General features: G+C 43.0%; 1 protein-coding gene across 2 annotated transcripts in view; it reads left to right on the top strand.

Annotated features, from left to right (window-relative positions):
• The first annotated feature begins 214 nt into the window (after positions 1-214).
• FNDC3B (fibronectin type III domain containing 3B) overlaps positions 215-19,958 on the top strand; it is a 198,013-nt gene continuing 178,269 nt past the window's right edge. Inside the window, exon 1 of one of the 2 annotated variants that reach the window (XM_054074615.1) lies at positions 215-377. The gene's annotated coding sequence lies outside the window, so the exon portion shown is untranslated. Of the gene's footprint in view, positions 378-16,583; positions 16,601-19,958 lie in introns of those variants that run through there. The other variant, XM_054074617.1, reaches the window with a different exon arrangement.

Here is a 19,958-nt window from a genome sequence, read left to right as displayed (position 1 = left end):
ACTGGCACCGGGGAGCACTGGGAGCTGGGCAGCACTGGGAGCGGGTGGCCCTGGGAATGAGAGCCGGGGGGCACTGGGAGACAGTGGGCGGCACTGGCACTGGGAGCCCGGCCCGCAGCGCTGCCGCTCGCCCCGCCCCCGCTCCCCCCATCTCGTCTCCCCCGGCCGCGGGAGGGGGGGGGCGGCGCGGGGCGGGACGCGCGGCCGGCGGGGCGGGGGCAGCGCGTGCCGGCTTTTCGGCGGGAGCCTCTACTCCAGAGTGCGCGGTAGCGCGGGGCCGGCCGCGGGACCCATGTGGTGCCGACATCACTGACATGGCGGAATCCCCGCTGAGCCCTCCCGGCACTCGCTCCAGCTAGCCGGGACTCACCCGCACGGTAAGGACGCGGCTGGGCCGCCCCGCGCCTCGGCTCCGCTCGGCTCCCCGGGCGCCTCGTTCCCCGCCCCGCGGCGCCGCTCCCGGTCCCAGCTCTTTTGTTCGGTGGCGGGGCGGGACGCGCCCGCACTTGGCGGAAAGTTTCTCTTGCTGCTCTTCCTCCCCCGGTGCCGCTCCGCTCCCTGCCCGACCCGCGAGGCAAAGCACCGGCGGCTCCGGGCGGGGGGAGCAGCCCCGAGCCCCGCGAGGCGGCCAGGGTGGCAGCCGCAAAGCACGGGGAGGGAGCAGCCCCGCTAGGCGAAGCCCCGCAGGGCCGGGGGGGGCAGCAGCCCCGCAAGGCGAAGCTCCGCAAGGCGGTAGGGGGGAGTTCAGCCCTGCAAAGTGAAGCCCCGCAAGGCAGCCCCGCAGGGCAGTGGGGGTCGAAGCCCCGCGAGGCAAGGGGGAGCAGCCCCGCAAGGCAGGAGGGTTGCAGCCGCAAAGCACGGGGAGGTTCAGCCCCGCAAGGCGGGGGGGGTTCAACCCCGGTGCGGGGTCTGGCGGCGGGACGGGCGCTCCAGCGCCGCCCGGCAATCCCGAGGCGCTGTCACCGCCACCGCCCTGTTCGGCGTCACGGCCGGTTCGGCTCGGGGGGAGGGATGCGGGGAGGGTTCGGTGCCCGCCCCGGGTGCGGGTGTGCGGCAGCCGCTGCCCCCGGGGGGAGCGGTCCAGCGGCTCCGCCGGGGGGATACCGGGCAGGTGAGGAGCCCGAGGCTCCTCCTCGCCCGCAGCTCCCTCCCGAAATGTCTGGATCCAGGGGGAATGTTGGAGAAAAAGCTGGAGAGAGGCGCGAGCGGCTTCTCGCAGCCCCGTCCTCCCCGCGCGGCGTTTGGCTGGGGCGGCTCGGGGAGGGAAAACCCTGGAAACTTTTCATTTTCGTTGCCAAACACCTTTTTGAAATGGCACGCTACCAGGAGACGAAGTGAAAAAAAGTCTTTTAAAAGCTTAACCTCGCTTAGGTTAAGACCGCATCTGTGTCCCTCCCCGCTGCCTCCCCCCTCCCCTTTCCGATTCTGAGAAATGTTCTATTTAAATAAGGTTTTGGCTAAGGCAGTGTGGCTTGGAGTTAAATGTTATGAACCATTTATCCCATCTGTATTTGTAGAATAAAAGGTGGAGTCAAGTCTGCCTCTCTCTGTGTTGGTGACTTTGTATTTCATTTGCATTTCTTTGTGTGAGTACCTAAAAGTACTGCCTTGACTCTGCTTGTGGTAGTTGCCCCGTCACAGATAGGGAAAATTTGAAGTTTCTTATTTGGTGTTTTTTGTTGCTTATTTTGGATTTTTGTTGTTGTGCCTTTTTTTTTTTTTAATCTTTTATTTGAAGTCAGTGTTGGGTTTGTGAGAACAGAATTCTTATATCCCCGTTCCCTGTGCCCTAACTATGTTTGCTGTATCCCCTAACCACTTACCCTGCAGAACCTGGGGCTCAACCTCGACGTTCCTGAAAGGTGCCAAACCAGTCTAACTCGAGCTTAGCAATGTGCTAGGTAATGGGATTTCAAACTTGCACGCATTTTTAAGTCTAGAACGCTATTTCTCAATCTCTTCTGTAGCTGAGCCCACTTAAAAAGGGGTGAAGACCACCAAGACCTGGCAGTGCCTCAGTGCCTGCACTGGTCTGGGGCTTTGCTCCATTCTCACTGGGAGCTGCTGATCTGGACGTGAATGAGATGCGTGCTTGTCTGGAAATTCAGATAAAGGCATCTTTTCCATAAACCTCAGGAATCAGCAGTGGGCTGCCTCCTATAGATGAGACATCTCACTCCTTTCACCCAGACCACCGGTCGTCTTGCCCACCAGTCTTTCTCAGCAGTAAGAGAACATGCTGCCGGTGCTACCAGTAAGAGAATGATTCTTGGCGGTGTTCCCCGGGGTCATTTCGGGTCCCATACAGAAGCGGTCTGTTAGTGCTTGTCTCCTAATCTTCAGCACTTGGTGGTTCTCTCTTGTTAGTTTCAAAGCAGTTGTGCTTTGTGGTTGTATCAGGACCCTGCTGTGACAGAAACATCTGCTGCCCCTGAAGTGTCCCATATTGTTCTTCCCAGTTTAGTATCTTTTAGCTAGTTTATGCTCATAATGCAGCTCAGGGATGAGTGTGTGTGGGAGTTGATGCATTTTGCTTATTTTAACTATTGGGACTCATCTGGTTTGGGTTTGAGGTCACTGCTGGGACTGCAGTGAGAGGGGTTTTTCATACTGTTAGCCTATAGTTGGCCGAAGGATAAGAAGTGGAGAAAGTTAGCATCCAAAATAAGCTGATATTGTGCTATAGCCAAGAAACTCAGAGCTGTAACTCCATACTGCAAGCATTTTATCTTTACTTTTGGAAAAGTTTGTAACTTCCAATCTGAAGTGCATTTATTCTGGCACTTTTTTTCCCCATACATATGGTATTTAGTGAACTGAAAGGAAATTTCTGCATTGTACCCATTTCTTAGCAGAGAGGTTACGTTTTTTCTTTTCACTTTATAGAGTCTTTTAAGTTCTCTGAGAGAGGGGTGCAGTTAAACTTCTACAATTCATAAATTTCTGCAAGAAAATACATACAGATCATGCAGCAAACTTCTGCCTGTGTGTGGTTGTATTCATGAACTTTTTAATTAGTATAATTGGTGTTTTCCCTCAAAAATTTCCATCTGTTGAGGACAGAAGCAAAGTTTACAGTATGAATAAGTGTTTGTAGTGTGAGGATCTTAATTCCTACAAAATACGTATAATTGCATAAAAGTCCCAGACCCTGCATACAGCTGAATAAAACAAATTACTCTTCACAGTTCTTTTCTTCTCAATGTAGCTTGCCACTCCTCTCAAAAGGAAAGATATGAGCAAAGATGGAATGGGAAGCAGAAGGACTGCTAGTTTGGGATGCCCCGGGAGGGCATGCAGGTCTCTCCACCAAGCATGCTGCGGTAGCGGGTATTAAGTCTGGAAATTGAATGTCCCAATGCGTTGGAATGGCTTTGTGCAAATACTGCAAAGTCCTGTTTGTTTACAGTAGCCTTTAGTGTACAGCAAATAAAATAAATAGCAGAGGAAGCCAGCAGACCCCTATGTAAATCTCAGCTGTGCAAAATAATAGTGAGGCAAAATGTTTTTCAGATCATTTGCACAGAGAACTTGAGCCTGGGAGATCTTCCCTGTGCTGTTGAACGGCAGCGGTTGAGCGGTGGAGGATCCTTTGGAAACAGGAATATCAAAAGTCTTGTTGTTTACGGCCAAGGTTTAGTGTCCCTGTGTGATCTGTCCCTGGAGATGGAAGGTATGTGGGAAGAGGGAAGTTCTTCAAACAAGGCAGTGGAAATAGGAGACGCTGGATATGCAACGGTAACAGGCCATCTACAGGCAGGAACGTTAGTCTGTCAGCAAGCACGTCCCTTTCCAAACAGCTTCGAGTGGGGATGCGGTGGTGTGCATTTTTATCCATTTATTCTAAGCACCTCTTTGCAAAAATTGAAGTTGGAAGGCCCCCCTCTATATTGGATTATAGACAGCCAGGAAAAAAGCACAAACTGATTAAACATGATTTATTGTGGAATTTGTAACAGTATTGGAGAGATTAGTTGCCTTTCAGAAAAGCTGCTGCAGATGTTAAGTCTGTGCTCTGCTCTGGATGAAAAACGACGGTGCTGTTGAGCAAGTACACAAGAGAAGTGTAGTGTGTGTTAAAGTCTGTTCCCGAACAAGAATATTCCCTGGAGGTCCCCATCAGTGGGTTTGGAGCAAATCTTCTTGATGCTTTTGGTTGGAAAAGGGTGGCTTGCCTTGAGTTTGATCTAAGGAATCCTTTGTTTACAATTAAATTGTGTTGTTTGTTAGCAGATAACAGACAAAAAGCCAACTGCAACACCAACTGCATAAGAAACATTCTTCATTTGTATTACTAGTGGTGATTGTTTATAATGGTGGTGTGTACTGAAAGTTACCGCTTGGATACTGTTTATTAAACTGCAGCCATGTATGATCTCATTTATGTAATATGAAGCAACAAACAATTCCTGAGTAATTAAGTATATATTAGGTTTTTTTTTTTGAAGAGGACAAAGATTGCAGCCAATAGTGATATATGGAATTTGGTTCTTGTGGCATCTGCTTCCAGTTCCTCTAGAATTTACTCAGGGGAGCAACAAGATGAATTCGGGAGTGGAGTTGTTTTTTTGGTTAGATTTAGGATGACTGAAAACACTTGAGTTCTCTGGAGATAAAGGTGTTAGGCTTGTCTGATTTCTCTGTTGACTTGGTGCATAGTACCTCTGTGGCAACAAGGCACATACCTTAGAGCATGCTTTATATGTAAGTCTCTTACAATTGCCTTATGCATAATTACAGTCATTTCTATTATTAGGTCCTTGCAAAGAACTCTAATAATAGCATGTGTGTATGTGTGTACATAAGTATTTAAACATATGCTTCATGCTTTCAGGAATGTTTCATATGGAATGTTTTGAAAAGACAAAAAAGAAATTGCGCTCAAGAGGCTATTAATAAAAACTTCAATAAGCAACAATTTTTGATGACCCTCACCACCCGCAAAGATCCTTGGGATGTTGTGGACAGATTTCCTCGTACTTTTAATCTAGAGTAGCAAAACATCAGATGCATTCTGCTTAGGTTTAGCTGGTTCTCTGGCCCTCAGTGCAGCTGTGTCAATTTAACGTGGTTGCTCTCTGTTCCCCACTCACCCGCTAATAAAATGCTAACATTTATAATCTAAATCCCCATGTTATCTTTTGTCCCAAGTGTTTCTGCCTGATTCTTTAGTCAAGCTGAACACTCTAGTGAAGTAAGATGATGTGATTATTTTGGACCTTGATAGTAGAAGGATCATGAGAGTAGAGAGTTGTCCTGATTTGTTTCAGGATCACCTTACCATTTTTCTTAAGGGTAAGACTAGCAGGCTGCTAAAATTTCTTCCACTTTTTAAGTCTCCTTTTTTTTTTTTTTTGCGGAAGTATGTGCCTATTCAGTGTCGATTCATACAAGTGACCTTATGCCTGCTGACACTTGAGCTGATGTAGGTCTGTTTTAAAGTATTATGCATTGCTCTTTGCTTGTTATTTATTTATTGATGTGGAATAATGCAGCAGAGAAAAAATGGTGACAGCATTTGTGGATAATGAGAGCACAGGATAGGGTTCCTTCTAGCGAGCCTGTATTTCTTGCAGACTCGCTCACATCAGCTCACAGAAAAGAAAGAAATGCTCTCACTGTCTTTTTTACTAACAAACATACAGCAAGCAGAAGCATCACTTTATTCGAATGAATTTAACAGAGCAGAAGTGACACAGTGGAACTGCAGAGGTTATGGGTTATTCGGGGTGGGTATTGCCTGAACTTGAAAGCCTGAATAGGCTTTTGTCTGTAAGTACTGACAGAGGAGGTGAGGTTGAAAAACAAAAGCATGGCTTGGGTCTGACTTAATTCATGAAGTGTGTTGCTGTACCGTGCCACTTAGTATTTTGCCTTTCATTTGATGTTTTAGTGTCAGGAACACTGACTTAAATTGAAGTGGAAAAAAAAAAAATCCTGCTTTTGTGACAACATAAGTCAAATTGGGAAATACCATGTACCTGATTCTTGTAGATTTGCTTCAACTGGATGCAAGTTTGAGACTCATCTGGATACTTGCATGTGTGCGTTCTTCCGTTCTTGTAGTAGAAGGGTGGTTATGTGGCTGGTGTTTTGCTCAGAATTGTGTATTGGTTGGCTTGAACAGTTAAAATGTTGGTCTTGCTTTCCCCAGTTTTGAATCCACTTTACTTAACACATATTAATATCCTCTTCCTTTGTGAGATGCTCTAAAGCTCTGAGGAAATTAATTTATAGTCTAATTCCAGTAGACACCTTTTTATTAACTGCATTAAAAATCGGAAAAAAAAGGTAGAAAGTAAGCTGTCGTTTTTCACCAAAATGTGTTGGTGCTGTTCCTGTGGTTAATTGTGGCTACCTTGGAAGCTTTTAAGGTGAGAAATGTGTTTCTATTCATTTGCACTGACTGAAGGATCACAACACATTTTTTAAGGGCTGGTTTCCACTGAGTCATCCCCTGGGCTGGGCAGAGGGGCACTCCGCTGCTGTCAAATCTTCTGCTTTGGCAGGTTAACTAGGAAAGTTGTTTTCAAGGCCTGCCTTGGGCAGGGTAGAGCTACAAGGCTTTATTTTCTAATGCTGGAAAGCATTCTAAGATGTGGCATCTCAAAGAAAATTAAATTAAAATTAAATCATAACTTTCCATCTAAGTTGTTGGTCTGGTGCTTTCACTGTTTTTGTGTTGGTATCTGAACATGCATATACGTTGTCTCCTCTTAAATAAGTGACCTTCTGTGGTTTGGAGGAGGATAATGAAAAGCAAATGAAAGAAAACAACTGTTTCTTATGCTGGATTTTTAGAGGAGTGTCTTCTGCTTTAAAGCTTTTCTCAGTGTCCCACTTGCCTATCCTTTCTTTAGCATGCTTATTCATTTGCCACCCATGGTTTCCGATACTAAGACAGGGTTTTCGTTTTAATTATATCTCTCTATGAGTTATGTTCTTTGCTTGGTTGTGAGGTTGTTACAAGTGATCCTCAGCCATGCAGTAAGGCTAGTTCTGTGCTCACACTCCAGATCAAGGGCTTGGCTGCAGCATTTGGTGTTGCAGAAGTAGTGGCCCTCCTGAGCAGTGAGTGCCATTTGAGAATCCGTGTGTCTGGGGCACTGAACAGCTACATATGTAATAGTTAATTTGGCTCAATGTTTACTCTTTGTTTGCTTTTCTTGAATGCTTCAGATGTGGGCAAGGGAGGGGCTGCAGATCTGTGTTTATGGCACACTGCATTCCCTTCTGTCTTCTTCCCTTTATTTCGTTCTCTTGTTCACACAGTGGGTGTGACATGTGGCCTTAGTGTGACTAAAAATGCAGGCATGTGGACGTGAGGCGGTTGTGTGGGAGGAATGTGTCCATCCCCATGTGTAGTGGGAGTGTGCCAGCATTACAGGTGAGGTGGCTGTGTTTGGGCTCTGAGGTGGGTACAAATGACATGGGGAGGCTCTGGTATATGGTCCCCAAGTACTTCAGTTGAGGTCCAACTGGTCTGATCCGGCAGGACAACAGGACACGGCTTTTGGATCATGGATTGAGTCACTGTTGATGGTACCTGCCAGGAGAGAAAATTCACGGGCATCTTCAAAAGGTGATTTTGAGGAATAACTCAGAATTTTTCTGGCTTGTTTGGTAAGGGCGTTCATGGATGAAGAATGATAGGGAAGGAAATGAGAAATTGGAAGCATAGCGAGATGGCCTTCTGTTTTGGCTGTCATGTTAAATAGGGAAGAGGTGGTAATGTTGAAAGGAATGAAGCCGTGGGTGGCTTGCAGCACTGCTAGTGGTCTACAGAGAGCTTAGACTTGGAGACTAACCCAGAAGCAGGCTGAGCTGCAGGAAGTTTGGTGCTGTTTATGGGCAGGAGAAAGGGATGGCAAAAAAAGTGTTTAAATTAAAAATAAATCATGACTTTCTGTCTAAGTTCTTGGTCTGTTAGAGGCTGGTGCTTTCGCTATTTATGTGTTGGTGTCTGAACATGCATATATGTTGTCTCCTCTTAAATAAGTGACCTTTTGTGGTTTGGAGGAGGAGATAAAATGGCAACAGTATCACAAATATTGCCCTGTATAAACTCTGGCGTCTAACTACATTTGAGATTCTGGATCAGCGCAAAGTGACTTGATAGCTGAAAGAGTGATCCACTGCTCGTGTTGTGCCCCATGTCCCTGCAAGTGTTCAGCTTTCCCCTGAGAACTTCACACAGATTTTTGTACTGGCAGAAAATGTATGTTAGGTGTTTTGAGGATAAAGGGTTAATTTTACAGCAATTCGATTAGTATATTGATACATTCATAAGTCTATGTTTTTTGACACAGTTGTTTTCTCACCATTCCCTAAGCAGAAATTTATGATTTAGGTTATTGTAGAGGCTCTCTGGTAATTCTGATGAAAGTAACTCTCTGAATAAGCAAAAGTGAAGCATCATTTTCTGGTACTTAAGTGTTTCACTTACTCTCAAGCAGGTAAGGTAGCTCCTATCCAGGGTGCCTTATGACCTAACTTTGTATTTGTATGTTGTCCTCTGGGTTTATTTGTTGTAAAACTAAATCATTTTTTAGCAAGACCTCAAACCAACAGCATCAGAAACCAACCAAACAAAAACCTTAGAAGACCAAACCAAAGAGACTTTCACATTCTGGTTAATTTCACTGGTTAATTTCACGCTCTGGTTAATTTCAGCTGTTGAGGTAAGTGCTTATATTCAGAAGTTGGTGGTATTCTATGGATTCTGCCAGAAAAATAGGGAGTGTCTTGCCATAAACTCTTTTAGAGTACCATCGGGGGCACTAGGCTGTTTCTGCGATGCTGGGAAGGTAAAGTGCACTAACCAAGGAGCAGCTTATGGCTAATGGATTTTTTGCTACTGGATTATAGTGTCCAATTTTGCCAGATGTAGCGCTGCAGTCTTACAGGATGTGGTACAGAACATGTGGGTTATGGTATTGATAGTTGACCATAACTGATACACAAGAAAAGAAGTCAAGTTCTAAGGTTTTCAACTAAGCACAACTTCCACAGAACTTGATATAAAATTGGAGAAAAGTGGTCGGAGTTGTTAACATTGCTCACACTTGCATACAGTCTGCCTTCATGCTTGTTACATGTATGTCAACTGATGGCAAAAGTAAATTGTTTAATTCTGCTCCGCATATTTATTTTTGCAGTCCATATGCTACTCTAACAGATCTTTATTATTGCTTATCAAGTTCACTGGTGCTTTTAATGACCGCATAAAAGATAAACATCCTCTGTGACGTCAATAAACAAACAGTGCAAATTTGTCCTTACTAATTCGAAGCCCATTCATCAGGTCAGCATGCATCGCAAGCAACAGTTGGGGCACTGTATGGCCGTGACTGCCATATATCTGCAATGCAGAAGTATGGTCTTGTTACCTAATTTAAGTGTCTTCTCTCTATAAGCTCTTGTGCATGCAGTGTTTTATCCCTACCCTTTCCCCACTTAGTTAACAGAGCTGGACGTACTTGTCCAGATGTTCCAGCTGCCTTTTTCCATAGGCAGGAAATGGTGGTGGGGTAGAAATTAGGCAATCCTGAGCGCAACCAAAACAGACTCTGATGTCTTCCACAGCAGCCACCTCTGACTTCTGGTTAGCATAAGAGTCAAGTCATTCAGATGCTTCTGTAACCGCAGTCTCTTTAACGTACAACATGGCTACATTTGAATTTTTGTGTGTCTGAATGGGTTGCTTCAGTGGATGTGTGAGAGCTGCTATGTTACTCTAAAAGCAATATTTATGTATATAGAACACTGAAGTTAGATATCAGTGATTTCGCTTCCTTGTGGCATTTCTTGATCATGTGTCAAACAGGATGATACTGTGCTCTAAAATGTTGCTGTAAGGTTTTTTAGTTTCTCAAGCCTTCTAGACTATTACAGTGTTGTCCTTGTTGGAAGATCTTGATCCTTTCTCCTCTGCCCTAACAAATACTTATTTTACTGTTCCCTTCTTTAGATTTTTTTTCTTTTAGGCTACAACATGCATCCTGAATTGTTGGTTTAGTGTAAGGGGACAAAGGGGAGTGGATAAATGGCTGTACTATCCTCTGAAACAGAAGAGCTGGGAGGCAAAAAATATGGAATTGTAAAGACAACAAAAATTAATGTAGGGAATAGTTTCCAAGTAGAGAGAGTGTGTTATTTGTGGCTCTGTCATTTAAGATTTTCTGGTGTTCTCAAAATGAAATATAAGCAAATATAATAATATGCTTTTTTTAAGGAATTGAGTTTATTTGAATAGTGATAATACTACCTATTATAAAATTTTATATATCCTCGTGTAGACAGTGACATGGTTTTACTGCAGCTGCAAAACTGTGGGCAGTTTTGGGCAGGCATGAGGTGCTGCTTTCTGGTCATGAGTTAGCAACGTGGCACTTGAAGATTCTTCCTTTCTTTTTGGGAGGGAAATGCAAAGCTTTGGCATGGTGCCTGGGCTGACCTTGCATGGCGAGAAGAGTACTCAAGTTAGAAAGTATGTGGGGATGGCAGATTGGAGCTGTCAAGTTTTCTCCTCTTCTGTTCTTTGGAGAGTTATTTTCTATTAATTTTATTTTTTTATAAGTGTGAATATAAATGTAAAATACATCGTGTCTTAATTATGTGTCGGTGTCCTGGTTCTGTGCAGCAAGTGAGTTTTAACTGTCTTCTAGTGGTTCTTTGAGTGGCTGTGCACTGCAGAGCTGCCCCAGGAACAGTGGCTTTGCAGAAGCTTGTGGTTGTTTGGGCAGGGTGCGTGTGCAAGTGCAAGGCAATTTGGCGGAGCTACATGCAGAATATAGGTAATTCAAGTGGACAAAAAGTTTCACAAGCTGACTTTCCGTAAAAATATTGACAAATGCTTGACCAGTTCTTTAATGAGTATTTTATATTAAGTATATACAATGTGAAGTATCTCTATTTTAGCATTTTGGCACATCCCTACTTTTCTCAGAAATGGTTTCACGATATTTAACGACTTGTATATTCTTGAAAAATGCAAAAGGGTTTGGCAGATGGAAGGGGGTAGCAACAGAACCTGACTTTTCTCTCACCATGTGCAAAATAGACAGTTGGGAGGAAGAAACAGAAACCCACCATTTTTATCTATTTCCTAGTATATTAGACAGAGATTTAGCGTGGCTGCTATGTTTTACTGCAAGTATCATCTCTTCATGACCTTTATCCTCAGTATTAGCATTGAGGATTGCTTTAAAGAAGAGAGTGAGACTGTGCAGTGACTCGCACTGCTTGACCATAGTGTGAGCGTAGTTTGTTAATGGTGATAGAGCCATAGAAAAGGGTATACACCAAAGAGTGGCTTTTTTAATAGAGATGGGAAGGGAGATTGATACTATTTTGCAAGTCCTTCTGAGACTTCTTTTGGAAGCTCTATACGTTCTGATTGCTTGTGTTGGTGAAAGATGGGTAGATCTGAAGTGGTAGATTTGCAGAGAGGTGATTACAAGCATGAGTGGAAGTGTAGAAAGCCTTTCTCGTAAGATGAAATGGAGAAATGTTTAACAGGAAAAAAGTTCCATTGAGCTTTACTATCTCTAAATCTATCAGAGATGTAAGCATTGTTAAGGGGTATAGGACTGTTTAGGCCAAAAGCCAGTGTTGGCAGATGAAAGCATGAATGTAGTCTGTCAATAAATGAAAACCTTTGCAGAATTTGATCCAACAGCTTAGTCCAAAACCATTTCAGCTAACCAAATAGGAGATATCTTATGGTGAGCAGAAAGACCTGATTTTAGTGTGCAGCACGTTTGGACAATGCCCTCAGGCACATGGTGTAGATGTTGGGGTTGTCCTCTGCAGGGACAGGAGTTAGACTTGGTGATCCTTGTGGGTCCTGTCCAACTCAGGACATTCTATGATTCTATGAATATGTAGTGTGGTATTTTCATATATGAATAAGGAGCGTATAAGTGGCAGACTGACTTCAAGGAACTGGAAGGACAGAAGAGGACCTTCGGTCCTGTAATATTGTGTGCTGAAAATACTTGAGACATTCATTGCAACAGCAAAATTTACAAATCCAATCCTTATCCTTTGATTAATTGACATAATTAAAATACTTATGTCAAGTCTGCTTGTGCTTGATGTGCATGGATCTGTACAGTATTGGGAGAGTAACTTTGGTATGGCTGTGATCATGGTGGAATTTCATTCCTATATCCTGTAACTGGTACTTCTGTTAGTAGAAGGTCCTGATGTAACCTAACTTCAGGAAAGGAGATAGGCACCTTTCAAAGAGCTTTGAACATCAGGTCAAACAATAAAGGTGCGTTCCAAAACTGCTTTAGAGGTTTTTACCCATAATTTTGCTGATGATAATCACTAGGAAAGACCATGGTAAATTCAGGATAATCACAAACTTCAAAGCAATCAGAATACAAGATAAACCTTGTTGCTTTGGCTTAGGGAAAAAGCCAAGTAACAAGGTCAGTGGTTCACAAATGTGAGTTTTAAGTATTTCAAAATCAAAATGTGTGTGTTGGTATTTGCTGATGTAAGATAAAAGTTGTCCTGAAATGCAATGTGGAAGTGTTTCTTATTTTATTGTGAGATTTTTTTTAAACAGTGAAATAAACTGGTGAACATATGTGCGATGCTGAAGTGGAAAGATTCTCAGTGATACAGAAAGGAAAATCTAAACCGAGTCACCTGCAACTTCAGAAATGGTTGTACAAACAACAAATTACTACTTATGCTTGCACCAGTACTCTGAAAAAGGAAAAATTGGCATGTAGTGAAGGTATTATCAGCTAATTGCTTGGTAGCAACATTGAAATGGCTTTAATACCGGCCTGTGGTGTTCCCTTTCTCAGCAGAAATGCTTTTGTCAGGTAGTAGTTAATCTTTCTTGGAGAGAGGAAGATGCAATGAGTCCTTCTGCAGGCTTTCATCTGAGTGTTTCCCTCTTACAAGGAGTCATCACAGGAACTTGTTGACAATGATTGAATTGAGGTTTTGGTTTTTTGGGATGTTTTTGTTCCAAAAAGTCAGGTTTTACTTAAATACATTATCAATGCTGTCATTTGAACTTGTGTGATGTGCTTTAGTTTCTGAGCTACTTGGGAGGGAAATGGTTTTAATTGTCTTTATGTTAATGCAGAAGAACTGGGAACTTGTTTCCATCCATCAGTGCTGGAGACTTGAAACAAAAGCCAAGCAAACTTCCAGATGGTGTCAGATCCTGGATCCCAACCACTGCCCAGCACAATTCCGTAGGCCTGCCTGGGTCGTTAACTGCTTACAGAACAGTTGTCTGCCCAGCTTACCAGTGTGGACTTTGCCTTCCTTAGTTATTGGTTGCAGGAGGAAGGTGAAGCGGTGTGGTGGAGGAGTAATGGTCCCAGTGGAGCCCTCAGGCTTTGGACAAGACTCCTTGCCGGTGACATAAAGTTTGCAAAGTTGTGTGACTGGGCAGCTGAGAACTTGGATGGCCTAGAGGAGGAGCTGTATTGATGGAGGAACAATGGTTTCACAAGCACACACGCACACGTACTCCTCTCACCCCCCTTTTGGGGCAGTGGGTGTGCACTATCTGAAATCCTGTCACTAATTAAAAATCACAATAAGCCAGTGCATTTAAAAGATTTTGTTTGTTTGTTTTGTTTTTTTTTTTAAATTTTAAAAGAGTTTCTGGCTGGGCAGTTAATGAAATGACTGGGAACGACATGTCCCATTGTGGCCACTTGCTCAATCATGGTTGAGTTGGTCCAAAGTATGTTGGAGGTGATTTTACTGTTCTGATGGGATTTCAGCCCCATATGGCAAGGGAAGAGTTAACGTGGGCAATAGGAACTCACTCACCTTCAAGGGATGAGAGTGCTAGTGGGGGAGCAGGAGGGCAGGAGCTGGCTGGAAGAGCCTGGCTGGGAATTGGAAAGATAGGGCAGAGGGAACAGCCCTGGACTGTGCATTGCTGGGGGCACAGGCAGCAGCAGTGATCCCTGGGGTTTTATTTAACGGTGGCTCTATGTGGGTAGCTGGATGCTGTGGTTTAGTTTTAGTCCCACCCACAAACTGCTAAGCATTTCCTAATTTAGGAAGGTCCATATGAAAGAAATTGTAGCGTACAGTTGTAGTTGTAATGTGGGCAGCCAAACAGATCCTGTGAACTGATAATTTTAATTAGCATTACTGGCCAGGACAGGCAGTCAATTTTAGTAGGAAATCATTAAATAAACATTGGCGAATAACCAATGTGATGGGTTCCTTTGCTCTTGGTAAATACCAGAGCAGCTGACAGAGGTGATGCATTTCATTATTCCCATTTTACAGCTGATAAAACAAGACACAGAGTTGAAGTAACTGCAGATAAATGGTTATTGGGTCTTGTTCCTGTTGAGACTAGACTAGAAGTCTTATTACTGGTCTGCATGTGTCTGGGGGTTTCCCTCACCAACATGAGACTTGACAAGCCTCCTGGCAGTGTCTCTGTGTTGTTTGAGCTCCTCTGGAAGCCTCTCCCAGAGGGGGAATGCTGATAGCTTGATGTGGCAAGAGGGCAATAACTATTTGCCTTCTCTTTAGTATATTATATTGTATCTGTAGGATATCTTTGTAAAAGAGTGACTTGTTATGGGTAAGCGGGGCAAAACCAGTTTACTTAAAAATGCCAACTAAATTTTTGCAAGCTAATAAAATTGTCAGTAAGCGGTACATCATACGCTTAATTTAGTAGGGTTATAGTTCTTTTTTAGAAAGGATAAAGTTATCCTGGCTTGCTTGTAAGTTTTATTTGTGGTGAGCACATAGTCATACTTCCATAAGAGGAGGAGACACTGTTCACTTCCCTGACTGATCCTGTCTACTCCAGTAGCTAATCTTGGGTTTTTTGTTTTTAATGTTGTGCCCAACCCTGATTTGCCTGGCTCCTGCTTCAGCTCACTGGTTCTTATTGTTCTTTAATGTTCAATCCTTGTTGGCCCTGGGACCATAAGAATAAGTCTTGGACAGTGCCAATAAGTCCTTCCAGAGTGCTGTGCACTGAGCAGTGGGGTCTGTCTTCACCCACGATGTGGCTGACTCGCAGACAGTGTTATCAGCTCACAGGTTAAACTGTGGTCAGTTAACTGGCTGGCTCTTCATATGCTGTAGATATTTCATTTTGATTGAGCAGTGCTAACTCTTTTATCGGTGTTACGTGGTACTAAGTCAAATGCCGACTAAAGAATATATGTGTGCTAACACAGCTATCTTTCCAAGCAAAGGTGTAATCTCGTCAGAGAGTACACTTGGATTTGTTTGATAGGACCTGTTTTATATAGAACAACAGTGCTGATTGTGTTCATTTATTTGGATTCCTTATCGCTGGGATCTTGTATTGACTTTTGCTTGTTTTGTCTGAAAGCTGTGCCTTACTGATGGGATGTAATTGCAGTAGTTGTCCAGCTTCCTTCTGGTGCTGGAGCAGTAGGGTCTCCCCTCCATCCCTCCACAGCAGTGCATCCCGTTGTTGACAGAACGTCAGGCCTTTCCTCAATGGCCTCAACCAAAACTTAATTACTAGATTTTGGAACTGACTAGGCCACTGAGGTAATTAATGATTTCATAAAAGTGCATTTTTTTGCCTCTTTCTGAATATGAGTGAAAAAATTTATTAAATGTTTTATTTGCCCTGTGTCATTAGCCCCAATTTTCCTTGTATTTTGCACTGGGGTTATACCACTATTAGATTTCAGTCCTTCCTAGTTTATTTTAAAAAGCAGCTTATTTTCTGTCATCCTGCAAGTCATGATTATTTTCTTTTGTCTGACTTGTCTTGACATCAGTCTTGGTTTCCCTTACTAATTTTCCATAGTTCTAGTTTATACCCATTGCTGTGTTTTTCTTTATTCCTTTTTCTCCCTTTTTATATTCTGTTATGTTTATATTGTTTTCCTTTTACCATGGAATCGGGATAGGTTTTTACCCAAAGTTTCCCTCTTTCTCAAATGAGAGGATCATAATTTCTCTTTCATAGTTCCTTCTTAAAATAACCCAAATTAAATGAGCTTACAATTGTAATCTATGTAAATTTTCTTTCAAGTCAATTTCCCCTCTCAATTCCCATAAATTTGGGGAAATTAGCATTTGTTGTTTTAAACCTAAACTGCATGTATTAATTACAATTAATCTCCCTCTAATAATCTCCCACAGTTTTAATGCTGTGATGATTCAATAGCTCTTGCAGGATGATCCTGACTGGTTCTGTGACGATGAAACTTCCCACTGTTGAGCGTTGAATGTGCAGAAGCCAGAAGGGTAGGAAAACACTGAGGTATTTTCGCACATCTTACCTAGGTTGTGTGTGTATATGGTGTAGGGAGGTTTTATTTGCTCTTGAGCTATGTTTGAATTCCCTTTGTGGTGTAAATCAAATATTTCTCTAAATACATTGTAGGCAGCGGGGGAAGGAAATGGTTTCACAAGTGTTTGCCATACAGAACTTGGCGGATCACCTCGGTTAAGTAGTTAAACATTATGATATTAAAAAAGGAGGTGCTGCAATCCAGCTCTGCATGTATATAGGTAGATGGAATACTACAGATATACCCAAACGTGCAATTTTGTGGCTTGATTACACAGCTCTAAGTAGTGCTGCTCCTGAAAGGTCAGTTCTGCCTCCGGCTCCCTTGGTTCCTATCGCTTCTCTTGTTTGGCTGTGTGGGTTAAACCCCAGGGTTGATCCAGATGGAAGTTAACCTTGGAGCTGCCTTTCCTTGCCTCGCCTCCCAGCACAGGCAGAAAGGTGACTGTGAGGGTCTGGTGTGGCTCTGCGGGTGCTGGTCTGGTGGTGAGCTTGCTTCAGCCTTTCCTGAACCTACACTTGAACAACCCATCTGTGGCTTTGAAGCCGAGGATGACATGCCATCCCTGCTTCTGCGCTGGCTCTGTACTGGAGGTGGCCATGGTGTGCATGTCCAATGTCTGCCACCCCAAAAGCATCCCCATCCCATGCTGCCTTCCCAGCCAGGACAGCACCTTCCCCTGGCAGGCAAGGATGTTCCTGCTGAGGTACAGTGCAACGGGAAAACGTCCGTGCTAAAGGGAGAAATTGCAGGTTTTACTTTAGCTTTAGTCTTTTAGTACTTGTGCTGTTTGGAATCAGTCGTCCTTCTGTTTGTCTGCCAGTCTTGTCCCCTAACTACCATCTCCCACCCTAAAGGAAAAAGATTAAGAAGAGGTAAGTGCAAAATGTTTGAAGGTAAAATCTGGTCTCCTAGATGCTCTGTGTGCACATGTGGCGGGTCTCTCTTAAGAGCTCCTGTAGCATACCTTAGCAAGTGATGTGCTAGTTCAAAGGACAGCTTGACTACCTGGTTTTGATTTAAATGACTTGTTCTTATTTATTTTAGCTGCCTGTCCCAATACCTTGATTTCTTCCTACTTTGAAACTGTCTCTGGTCTTTGTTTCTTGTATTTGAAGAGACAGTTTTCTTGTCCTCTGTACAAAAGGACATGAGGAAAGATCTTCCCTTTCTCTTCTGACGGGCTTGAGGTGGAGATCTTGTCTGTCTATATATTTACTTGCTGTGAAGTGCGTTGGGCTGCATAGCAGCTGCCTAGCCTTCCCGGAACAGCGTGTGCTGCAAGAGCACAAGTATCCCGGATCTGCAGAAAAGCTGTTCCACAGCCAGAGGTGCGCCTTGACTTCTGCGGACGGGGCGTCCCTGGCAGCTTGGACAGGGCGTCCATGACAGCCTGTCTCTCCAGCCTTGTTTGAATTCCACGTGAACTCTGTGGGGTAAGAATATCTCCTAAAGATTCACTCCAGAAATTTGTTACTTAGTGGCTACTTAAAGGACTTGTGTGGGAAGAAAGAGTTTGTAGATTAAGTTTGGTCATTGCTAGTTAATTAAAGTCCGTCTTTTGTCAGGGATAATTAGTGCGGCATTGGTAAGAGCAAAACAAAAGTTCAGGCAGAATACAACTGAGCTGTAATCTGCTTACGTTAAAGCCTGAAATAGCAAAGGGTATGTTTGACTTGAAGTGCTTGTCCGTGGATCTTTGACTTCTGTCCTTATGGGGGAAGGGACAGTGAGCTTTGGAGTGCAAGCACAACTCTAATGCTGAAATACCAAGGTGTGAATGAGTAACAGAAAGATATCCATAACAGAGGTACCTCTATCGTGTGTTGGATTCCAAGCAGTACAAAGAACTATTAGGTTATGAACATCTCCTTTTAGTAATATCCTGGTTGAAAATCTCAGCTAATAGGATGCATCCAAAAAGAAGCATGCTGAAATATGGATCATAACTTTATGGGACTGACTTAATGAAGTCTGTTTAGCTTTTCCAGACTTCATGTCTGGAACATGAAGCCCTCGGGTCATGTAGCCCTCGGGTCATGTTTCCCTATGTATGTGTGCGTGTGTGTATATATATATATATATATATATAGGTTTGCCCTTAAAGCAATGGGCTTAACTTAATTGAGAGCAGCTGAGTTTACATAGGTTCACCTACAGTACAGCTGCATTTGCAGTCCTTGTTGATCTTCAGTTGCATCATTGGAGACATGGTTTCAGCACCAGGCTTTGTCTTGCCAAAGGGTGGGTGAGATTTAAATGTAGACATGGAGAGTGCTGGGATGCTGAATGAGGAATAGGAAGGTCTGTGTAATGCAGAAAGAATTCCAAACATCTTTTTGGTTAATTCGAGTACTGCTAATGTGACTTAATGGGAACTTGCATGTGGAGTGCAGCTTAAGGTTTCTTGATTATTTCTAAAAGTGGTTCTATGAAGTCTTCCTCAAAAATCTTTTTGAATTGCCAATCATTGTACTTAAGAGAACTAAAAAAACCAGTCTTTTAACCTTTAGTATTTTCATGAAACCACAGATACCTTGATGAATACTCTAACATTGAATCTATCTCCTAGTGAAAAAGAGCCTCGTTTCAGTCTGATTCAATGAGATTTATGCTTTCCTATTCAAGGACTGAATTTTACTGTGCTTGGGATACTATACTGAAAATGCTTTATTTTTCCTAACCGTTGGCTTGGTTTTATAAGGAATAAACATATTTCCACAATGTTTGCAAATGGTACAACAACATTCCTCTGCAAGATGTACTGCTGCTATTTTCCAGGATGCACAAAAGCATTTAGATGCTAGGCTTTTGTTACTCAATTAGTGGTGGTGATAACTGGAAAACAAACAAAACAAGCTTGTCAGAAATGGACATCGGAAATGCCTGTTATATTTGGTGCTTAAGTTCTATGAAACTGAATTTGGAAGAAGGCCTGAGGGGACTTCATATCCTCTGAAATGCTCCATTATCTTTTCCCTTTCCCTCACCTTCCTCCTTACTGATGCTTATCTGCTGTAGAAGTTACTCAAGTTAGAATAAAAATGAGAATTTGACAAGCATAGCCTTTGCTCTGATGCACATCAGCATAACTTTGTTATTTTCAAGATATTTGTCCCTAAAACTGTTTAGTTTTTTTAGCTGTTAATGACATTGTCGGTGGTAAGCTTCAGTGTTTTGTGTTTAGATTGTAGATTCATGATTAATAATGTCAACTGATAGCATTAGAGCATAGTTTAAAGGATTCTGAAATGCAGTAATGGGGATGGAGGCTTTTGAAGAAATTTTTCCCGTATGAATTCATTCCCCTATACACCAGTTTCCCAGTAGGCTGAATGGTTTTGGAGATAGAGGTACTGCTGTGAGAACAAAAGCTGAGGATACAGGAGGGTATACAATTTATATGAGTATTGGAGGAAAACTCAAACTTTCATTTTTTTCATGTCATTTCTTTAAATGGATTTTGTTGCATAAAATTGTCTTGGAGGAAGCCTTGAATCTTGTGAATTTAGATCAAGCTTGTCATTAAATTCAGTGGACTGCAAAGATCTCATTGAACTGTATTGTTTTATGGACCTGTATTGTGTTGTGCGCTTGAACTGATGGTTTATAATTAAATACTTCACTTCTATTTGAAGTCTTATAACTGATTAGTTACTT

The sequence above is a fragment of the Cuculus canorus genome, chromosome 9 (assembly GCF_017976375.1).
Source record: "Cuculus canorus isolate bCucCan1 chromosome 9, bCucCan1.pri, whole genome shotgun sequence".
In the NCBI taxonomy this organism is placed as follows: domain Eukaryota; kingdom Metazoa; phylum Chordata; class Aves; order Cuculiformes; family Cuculidae; genus Cuculus; species Cuculus canorus.
This window is presented reverse-complemented; position numbering and strand designations above follow the sequence as displayed.